The sequence below is a fragment of the Elgaria multicarinata genome, chromosome 10 (assembly GCF_023053635.1).
Source record: "Elgaria multicarinata webbii isolate HBS135686 ecotype San Diego chromosome 10, rElgMul1.1.pri, whole genome shotgun sequence".
NCBI classification, from domain to species: Eukaryota; Metazoa; Chordata; class Lepidosauria; order Squamata; family Anguidae; genus Elgaria; species Elgaria multicarinata.
In genome coordinates, this window is record NC_086180.1 from 30,075,032 (window position 1) to 30,084,849 (window position 9,818).

The window sequence follows — 9,818 nt, forward strand, 5'->3', positions numbered from 1 at the left end:
TTGATATCGGGGTTGAACATTACAGCCACCTTTGCAGGGTAGACCAGCTGTAGCTATATGAGTGCAAGCTATCTTGTGTGCCATTGCAGCTACTCATGACTATAGCATTTGATCTGTCAGCTACTAAATTTATTGTGGCAAGGTTATAATGAAAAGCAAAACAGAACAGGATAATGTAGTTTGAACAGAAAATGAAAGAATAAGCACTAAAACAGAGTTTTCTAACAGTGTGTTATTTATAGCATATTAATGCTTTCCCCCTACATGTATAACAAAAATAAAAATTAATTAGCGTGCAAGAACTGTGGGGAAACAGTTTTGCAGACAAGCAGGAAACAGAAAAAGGCACATCTTTGAAATTGCACTGCTCCTATTTTTTGGGGAAAAGGAACCATGTTGAAACAAACTTTATGTGTGCTTCATGTGAGAGTGGAAATAGAAGAGTTTAGCTTAGGATTGAAGGTTGGCTGTATATGTGGCTCCCTAACAGTGTTGTTGTTAGATATGAACAATCATAGCTAGGTGCCTCAATCTGGAAACAACTTATTTACAAATACATCTGTGAGATTCCCCCCAAAAAAGAAGTGATGAATTTTCATGGAGTTATGTTGAAGTGTCGCTTGTAAATGTCACAAGAGCCTGCCATTGAACATGGCCAATATTTCAAAGACTCGGTTGTGCTGCTTTTCCATAAGCCCTAAACACATTTGTACACCCATAAAATCTTCCCCAAAGACTTTGCCTAGTGGGTATCAGATTATCTTGGTGACCTTGGCACAAGATATCATTCCTTTCCCAGGCAGTGGGAGATTTTTATTTATTTATTTATTTATTTTTTAAACACACACCAATTGAGTCCTCTGCAAAAATTTGTTTCCAATGTACAGCTAGAGGACTGATCTGGTTGCAGTATCAGCCCCGGGCAATGCTGTGGCTTTTGCAAAGACTTGTGTTATAAGTGCACTATTGTAACTTATTTGTTGTGGTGGATCTGGCTGTCCTTTGTGTAAAGAGGCAGTAAGGTGGGATATTAAAAGATTAATATAAAAAATATAATCTGTAATGCAATGTAAATGACAGTTCTCTTGCAGGGATGCTGCATCAGCTCAGCATTGAAGCTGTAATATATTTGAGCCCCTGGGAAATGCAGTTCTTCTCCCAGCTAGCACATCTATTGCAATTGGGGATATTGTGTTGAATGTGGAGGACCATTGTGTGCTCTTATTGGGCAAGAAGGCATGTGAAACAATTAGTGATGAATGACATAACTCTCCTACTTCCACCCAGGATGTCCTAAAATGATTATGATTTTATTTTTTAAAAAAGAAGAGGCTGATCAGTCCTGTGCTGAAGTATTGAAGCAGGGAAGTGCTTGTGTAGCATTAAAAAAAGAAGTGATGAATATTATTATTATTATTATTTATTTATTTATATAGCACCATCAATGTACATGGTGCTGTACAGATTATACACAGTAAATAGCAAGACCCTGCCGCATAGGCTTACAATCTAATAAAGTTGCAGTAAACAATAAGGAGGGAAAGAGAATGCAAACAGGCACAGGGAAGTGTAAACAGGCACCAGGTAGGGTGAAGCTAACAGTATAGAGTCAGAACAAACTCAATATTTAAAAGCTATAGGGAAAAGAAAAGTTTTTAGCTGAGTTTTAAAAGCTGTGATTGAGTTGGTAGTTCTCAAGTGTTCTGGAAGAGCGTTCCAGGCGTAAGGGGCAGCAGAAGAAAAAGGACGAAGCCGAGTAAGGGAAGTGGAGGTCCTTGGGCAGGCGAGAAGCATGGCATCAGAGGAGCGGAGAGCACGAGCGGGGGAATAGTGTGAGATGAGAGAGGAGAGATAGGCAGGAGCTAGACCGTGAAAAGCTTTGAAGGTCAACAGGAGAAGTTTATAGTGGATTCTGGAGTGAATTGGGAGCCAATGAAGAGAATGCTACCTCCTGCCGCTGCATAAATGCCTTACCATTGCATGTGTTCACTTAAAAACATACATACACAACTTGCTTACGTTTGGATTTTTATTTTTTATTTTTTTAAAAGGGGGCTGTGAGCTGCCTGTCTTCAAATTCCTGCATTGGGCAGAGGGTTGGACTCAATGGCCCTTCCAACTGTACTGTTCTATGATTTGATGGGCTCATCTACACCTAAGAGTGTAGCGAGAGGGAGGGGGAGTATCGCAGACTTACCTGCTTCCGTGATCCTCCCCCAGCGTCTATATGGCCGTATGACATTCCAGAAGGGAAGACGGATGTCACAAGCGCCATTTTTTAATGTTTTTTTTTTTTTTTTTTTTTTTGAGGAGCTGGTTATGCGGTGAAAAAGTAAAGACCCTCCCTGAGCCCAACCCACCACCACCATCCCATGGATGGCAAAATTACGGGGGGGGGGGCATGGGCACAGAGCCACCTGTGCCATGACACAGGCTCTTTACAACAGGCCTGTCCACAGACACTCCCTGCTCAAGCTAAGCACCACCACTTTATGAGCCTAAGGTGAGGGACAAACACCACCTTTCTACAAACTATGTGGAGAAAGGGGTTAAACAGGAATAATTTCAGGAATAAAATAATGCGCTGTGAATTATATGTGCTGATGGTGAATTAATGTCAGAACAGGTGTTATATGTATATAACTGCAGATGATAAATGCCAAGGAGACATGTGGGATTTTTGTGGTAGTAAAACAAACTGAATAAAAATTTATTTCAATGTTCACAAACTTTGTTTCATAATAAAACTTTTCAGACCCTTGTTAAAACCTCTTATCCAATCCTTTCTCTCGTCTCATACACGCTTTCCTTTCTCTCACACCTTCACGCTTGAACTTTCTTTATTATCAGGATTGTTTAGTATACACCAACTGACTATCTGACTCAAAAGTCAACCCTCTTTACCCTCATCCTCTAATTCTCCCTCGAACCAAAGTACTTCAAAAACAACCCCCTTATCACCTCAATCATTCCCTTATATATCCTCCTCCCCCCTCCTAAGATATTCCGTCTCCACCCACTCAGGTCAACATTCTAAACACAATAGACTTACAAATCCTGGATATACATTAGGGAACTGACTTGTGGGGTGTAACGCCCACACCACCCACGCAGCTCTGTGCCCATTGGAGTACCCGGGAGGTTGTGCCACACCAGCCGTGGTCCTCGGGGTTGTCCCCAGACTGCGGAAAACCAGGAAATCTGCTGTCCCAGGTATCCTGGGGAAAGTCTCTGGTCATCCCCAGTTCACCTTGTGTGTCATTTGGATGCCCTCTGCAACATAGTTAACTACTTTCCATTATATTTTATTTAATTATTTATTATTACAACTAATAATAACTGTAAGGAACTCAAGGTGGCTTACATGGCTCTCTTCCTCCTCCTCTTGGTTTTATCCTCACAACAGCAACCCTGTGAGGTAGGTTAGGTTGAGAGTCAGTGACTGGGCCAAAGTCACCCAGTGAGTGAGCTTCATGGCTGAGTGGGGCTTGAACTCAGATCTTCTGCGTCCTCGTCCAACACTCTTAAGAGCTACACCACACTGGCTCTTATATGGGGACAGATTATATAGCTACTGGTATTGGGTTGGTGTTGGTAAAAACGCAGCATTAAAGGAGGAGATAGTGTAATGGCTAGTGCAATATAGGTTAGTGTAATTCAGGTTCCCAGAAACAAAACCACTGGTGAATCCTTAGAAATAATGGGGAAGATGACCATGTTACAATTGGAAGATTACAACGAGCCAGAAACTGCCAACTCTAGTGAACAAACAAAAAACATTAGCTGAAATTAATTTACAAGGATATGATGGTTTTGACATGTACAAAGAAAGGAGAAAGAATGCTAGACTATATGCCTAAGGGGGAAATATATATAGTTACCAGATGGATTAACTTTTCATGTGATTTCATACTGAAATGTATGGATTGCATTTATTACCCAAACACATAATATATTTTAATGTATATAAGTAAGACATATTCAGAGCAGAGACAATTGGTTTGCATGAGTATAAAACTGACTGAATTTTATAGCCTTACTGGTATTTCACCAACCTCATTAAAGTGCCTTTGATACCATCCAGTATCAGAGACAATAAGCCTATGTGCCCCAGTTGCTGGGGCACAAGGGTGGGAAGGTGCTGTTGCACTCGTGTCCTGCTTATGAGTTTCCAATGGGCAGCTGGTTGGCCACTACATGACCTTTAAAGGTAATCACCAACACAGTGATACCAGGGTTGTGGGAACCCTGGGTAAGATGCCATCTGCCCACCCCCTCCACTCCTGGGCACTCCTTCCTGCAGTTTCTTCCCCTTCCCCTAGATGTTCTCCTTCCCGTTCTCTTTGCCAGTAGTGTAGTGGTAAATGTTGAAGTGCAGATGCTCATCATGACAGCTCTCAGAGCCATGCCCCCAAGGAGAGTCCAAAAACTCAGGTAGCTGTGTTGACCCATATCAACAAACCAGTTCTAGCAATTTTATCTCCAGTAGGAGCAAGGTTTTGTAAAGCTAATAGGCAGGCCCAGCCCAAGGCAGGTCACTGCTTGAAGCGGGGACCCTTCACCACCACACTCTTCCCTCCCTCCCATTTTTTCCACCCGCCATCCAGCTTACTTTTCTTAGTGCGCCTGCCAACTGGCTTACTTTTCTTGGCGTGCATATGCACACCCACTTTCCAGGACATCTAGCAATACTTTGCTTGACATGCAGGCACCACATGGCTCCTGAAGGTAGAAAGACTTTAAAGGCAGCACACTGGCGAGGCGGGCTCACATAGGTGAGCCACAAAAAGTAAGCCAGCCAGCAGCCAGGCAGGTAGGGGCAACTGGGTTGGGAGGAGTATGAGCAGGGTACACAGGCAGGAGGTGGGGTGGGGTAGGGTGACAGGTGTGCAGGCAAGTGAGTGAATGGCCAGCAGGACCAAGAAGTGGCAGACACTTTGGAGAGGGAGTGCTGCTCTTCCATACTCTGCTGCCTGCTGGGCCCACATCCTCCTGCTTCATGATAGGGCCGGCCCTGCTAATAGGTCTTCATTGCCCATTCAATACCAAACCAGTGCAAAATACTTAGCAATACTTTGGGAACAATATATTTTTGTTGGGAAAATTCATTTTCTTCCAGCTACTGTGAGAACTGCAGCTAAGTTTAGTTCAAAGGGAACAGGGAATTCTGAGGGGTCTGATGATGTCAGAGTTCCTGCTAATAAAAAAAGTGCAGGTGCTATGTCCCAGCAAGCCTGGGACCCACTACAACACTGCTCTTTGCCCCCTTCCTTCATAACACTATTCTGATTAAAGCAATTACTCATTTAAATAAAATAATAGTGTTGTACAAATTCACAAAAATGATTTGGAATAACAAAAGCATGTGTAGAAAGAAACTCACTTTCCACTTTTTTGCATAAGAAAATAAGGCCTGCTGGATCAAGCCAAGGGTCCATCCCATCCATCTGTTTGCAGCCATAGTTTCTTTGATCTGCTGCTACCTTGGTGCCATTTTTTTTAACTTGAAAAGGTTTTGTCAATATGCGATCCCAAGTATCCAGGAATCACATAGTAAACATAATGATGTCTTTCCATTACATAGCCAGTCAGATTTGGCTATGTGTCAATGTTGTTGAGGTTAAATTTAATCTTCCCATTGGCCTCTTCTGTGGCAGAGAAGAGGACATGCATCCCTGTTGGCCTGGCAACTGGTCCAGTGCTGCACTGACAATTCATGGGGTACCACCACAGCTTCAAAATATTTTTCACCTCAGTCAAGTTCTAGTCAACTGTAGCTGAACTGACTGATTGGAGCAGAATGTGGATGCACACCTCAGAGAAAGTAATGTCACGTAGATGTATGACATCTGCATTCACATGCACATCATGGCTGTGGGTGTAATCTCTGCATATTGCATTACTTTCATTGGGATGTGCATTCAGATAGGATGTTCCTTCTTCCCTCTGAAACCTAGATATGCTGGCAAAGGTCTCCCAAGCCAGGTTCAGAAATGAACTCGGGAGGGTCATAAAGCCCACCTCAAAACAAAAGGTGGTTTATATTAACTCCCAGCTCAGTTTAAAAACCAAGCCAGAGAAGGCTTCCGAGATTCCCTCCTGAAACCCAGTCCCCTGTTCCCATTTCATCCCTTCCTTTAAAACATTGGTGTAGGAGGAGCAGCAACGGCAAGTGTCAAGAGAATAAGAGGGAAGCTAGCAGAGGACTGGAGAGCAGAACAGTATGGCAAATGCATGGGCAACCATTTTCCAAACATTCAAATTGCCTCTGGATTTTATTTTCAACTTTTTCTGAGTTCCTCCCCCTTCCCCACCCCAAGAACTCAGAGAATTCCCAATCCAATTCAAGGAGAACTTCAGGGACTTAACCCATTGTGTTTTTAAATTGTTGGTTGTTTTATTATGCTCTTCATGGTTTTAATTTTTGTGAACCACTTCGGCTATTGGGCGGTATAGAAATGAAATAAATAAATAAGTAAATAAATAAATAAATAAAATTTCTGCTGACACCTGCCCACTTGTTAACAGTTTCATACCCTTTTCACAAAAAAGAGCAAAAATGTGTGTCGTGTGCACACATATATATGTGCACATTCGATGGGGGTGGAATGAACTACAGCCAAAATCAGAGGGGAAACCTTTTGGCATAAAAAGGGGCCTACGTACATCTCAGTCAGTGAGTCATATCTGTGAACGTGCCTCCTCGTGCTTCCTAAATTAGGAGAAGGCAACATTTCACATTCACAAACACACATGCCACACTAGAAGAAGAGCATAATGTTGCACTGGAACTAAGGACCATGCCTGTCAGCTGAAAGGCAACATCACCATCATCATCAATCATCATCTAGTACCTAAAGCCTGGTATACTACACAGTAGTATGTAATGTCAGTAAACAGCCTCCAGCCATAGAGACTTCTCTGTGCTCAGCCATTCATTGATCAGGGCCAAACAGGAAGCATATAGAGAATGTAATCTCTTGTACCTGAGCCACTTTAAACTGGATTTTCCCTTATGTCTCCTGTCTCCCAAAACTACTTTGACAGTATGAATACTGCACAGCAGCTTTCTGCCTTATTAAGACACCTTTCTAAACTTGACAAAAAACATACCCTTTCCCCAGATATGGCCAAGCAATGGGAAGGTGAGCTTTTAATATAGCTAGTGTAAATCCTGAAGCAATCACATAATTGATAAAGCATCCCTCGGTGTGTGTCATGTAACTAGTATATGTTATAATCAATAATTAATTTGCCTTCCATGTTCACAAACTACATATTCCTTTGTCTTGACTCTTTAAAATACCTATAAACAAAAAGGAATCATTTATAGCTGATGATTTCAAGGTAGAATTCTAGTACACACTTAACAATGTTTGGATTGGATTCAACAGTAAAACATCAATGCAAAACACAGGTGCATGTCTGTCTATGTGAAATGCTGCCCTAGCAACCAGTTCACAATCAGTGAGACTAAGCAACTGTTCTGAAAAAAAAAGTCAAGAATATGTTGTCCAAAAAGGGAAAACAACAACAGAATTAGACAGTGTTTAGTTCAGCTGGAAGTCCCAGAAGTCAACAACTGTTGTGCTATTCTAAGGGAATAATGCCATGTGATATTTTTAATTACATTTTTTTTTAATGACAAATGAGTACTTGGAGTGTGTCAACTAATGATGTGTGATAGTGATCCCCATTCAAAATTGGGCTCATCAAAACAAGTTATTACTCTTTGCATCAGAAAATTACAAATCTAATTCACACCCTGTCATACTTGCAATTATATCATCAGAAGCACAGTGGGGTCTCAATACAGTCATAAGAACATAACACAATAAGAACGGTCATGCTGGCTCAGACCAAAGGCCTATCTTAGCTTTCTACAACTTGGTGCTCTCCAGATGCATTGGACTACATTTCCTATCGCATCTGGAGGACCACACATTAGCCTATCTAATCCAACATTCTTGTTGCCACAGTAGCCAACCAGAGGCCTGTGCCCTGTGGAAAGCCCACAAACAGGTGATGAATACAATAGCACCCTTCCACCTGTATTCCCATAAGTTGGCCACTTCTCAATCATAAAAAAGGAGGACACGTGTCACCTAAAATGAGGACAATAGATACAAATGTAGAAGTAATCATTATAACTTAAATAGAAATATGGTACATCTCACCATAGTGTGGGAGACTGTGACCAGGTGACCCGTGTGCCTTGCTCAGCCTGCTGTCCAGGTGCTGTTGATGGGCAGCTTCAAGGCCCAGCTCTTCCTTCTGATGGTTCTTGATCTTTAAACCAGACTTGGAGTGGACAACCCTTCAAATAGAGATAGCCCTCAAAACAGAAGACAGTCCTCTGGCAGCCCTTCAAATAGAAGACTGCTCTCTGTAAAAGAGGACACCTGGCCACCACAGAACTTCCCCAGGAATTGGTAGTCAAATGGTAGCCTGCTTCCCACTTACTCCGCTAATGGTGAGCAGCGGTAGCAGACAGGCCTCACTGTTGGTCTCCCAGCCTCCCTCTCTGACACCTCGTGGAACACTGCAGCAGTTTCCAGGGTGCAGGACGTCTATAGAAAGGACTCAGTGTCCAAATAAAACTACAATCCAATCTGGAGAAAAACTCACAGGATGATCACCCCACATTGAAAGTGAGCATTATAATTACCTGAAGTTTATATTCCAAACTAAAGAATTACAAACTTTAGCCTAAATCCTTGTGAAGCTTTCCAGGAAAGGCAGTATTCTACCAAATTGGTTGGTAAGATGCAAACATACCCCTATCTTCAAGTTTTCTGCCCAGTGAGTGCAATGGGTCATTGACAGGTGGTAGGCATTTTCAAATGTTAGTTAAATTTATTGCATTCATCTTTAATGCAATCAGGTAATTGCACAATCCTTTGTATGTTTAGACGTGGGGGAGGGAGTCCTACAACTTCCATCATGTCCATGCCAGCATGGGTGGCTGGGGCATGCTGGGAATTGTAGGGTGTTGTTTTTTTTTCTCCCTGTCTGAACCTGAATAGGATTGCAGGCTAAAGTTATTTACAGTGCAATCCTATGCATGTCTACACAGAGATATTCAATGGAGCCTATTCTCAGGAAAATGTGCCTAGGGTTGCAGTCTGCCTAAACTACCTGTATTTGGGTTCTGTCTAACTGCTGCCCCTTCTGGAGCACATGTACACCTCTCTCCTTTGGTAACTGGCCTGGGCCAGATTTACACCAAGCAAGATATGACCATTTTCAAATACATTTTGAAAACTGTATTTGGAGTGTGTCCTGGGCCCCAACAGTTGTCATTACTGTTATAAACCATTTTAAAGCAGTAGTGTAGCTCCTGCCCTGTTTGTGACAGCTATAGCAAATGTGTTTTTTTCAAATGTGTGCTCAGACATAAAATAGAGGAAGTGCATCCCCCTGCTTCAGGTGCCCCACTTGATATTCTTTATTTATGTATTTATTAAATTTGCAGAATATCCTGCCTTATTTCCTCTTTCAAGGAACCCAAGGCAGCTCACATGGTCTTCCTCCTCTCCATTTTATGTTCACAACAACCCTGCAGGGTAAGTTAGGCTGAGAGTCAGTGACTGACCCAAAGTCATCCCAGTAAGCTTCATAGCCAATTGAGGATTTATTTATTTATTTATTTATTTATTTATTTATTTATTGCATTTCTATACCGCCCAATAGCTGGAGCTCTCTGGGCCTTGTGGGTCCCAGTCCAACACTAACCACCGCATCACACTAGCTGCCCCGCTCTCTGCTGCTCCTACCCTCCCTTAATCTGCCCTGGAGGCTGTCTATATGCTCTGGAA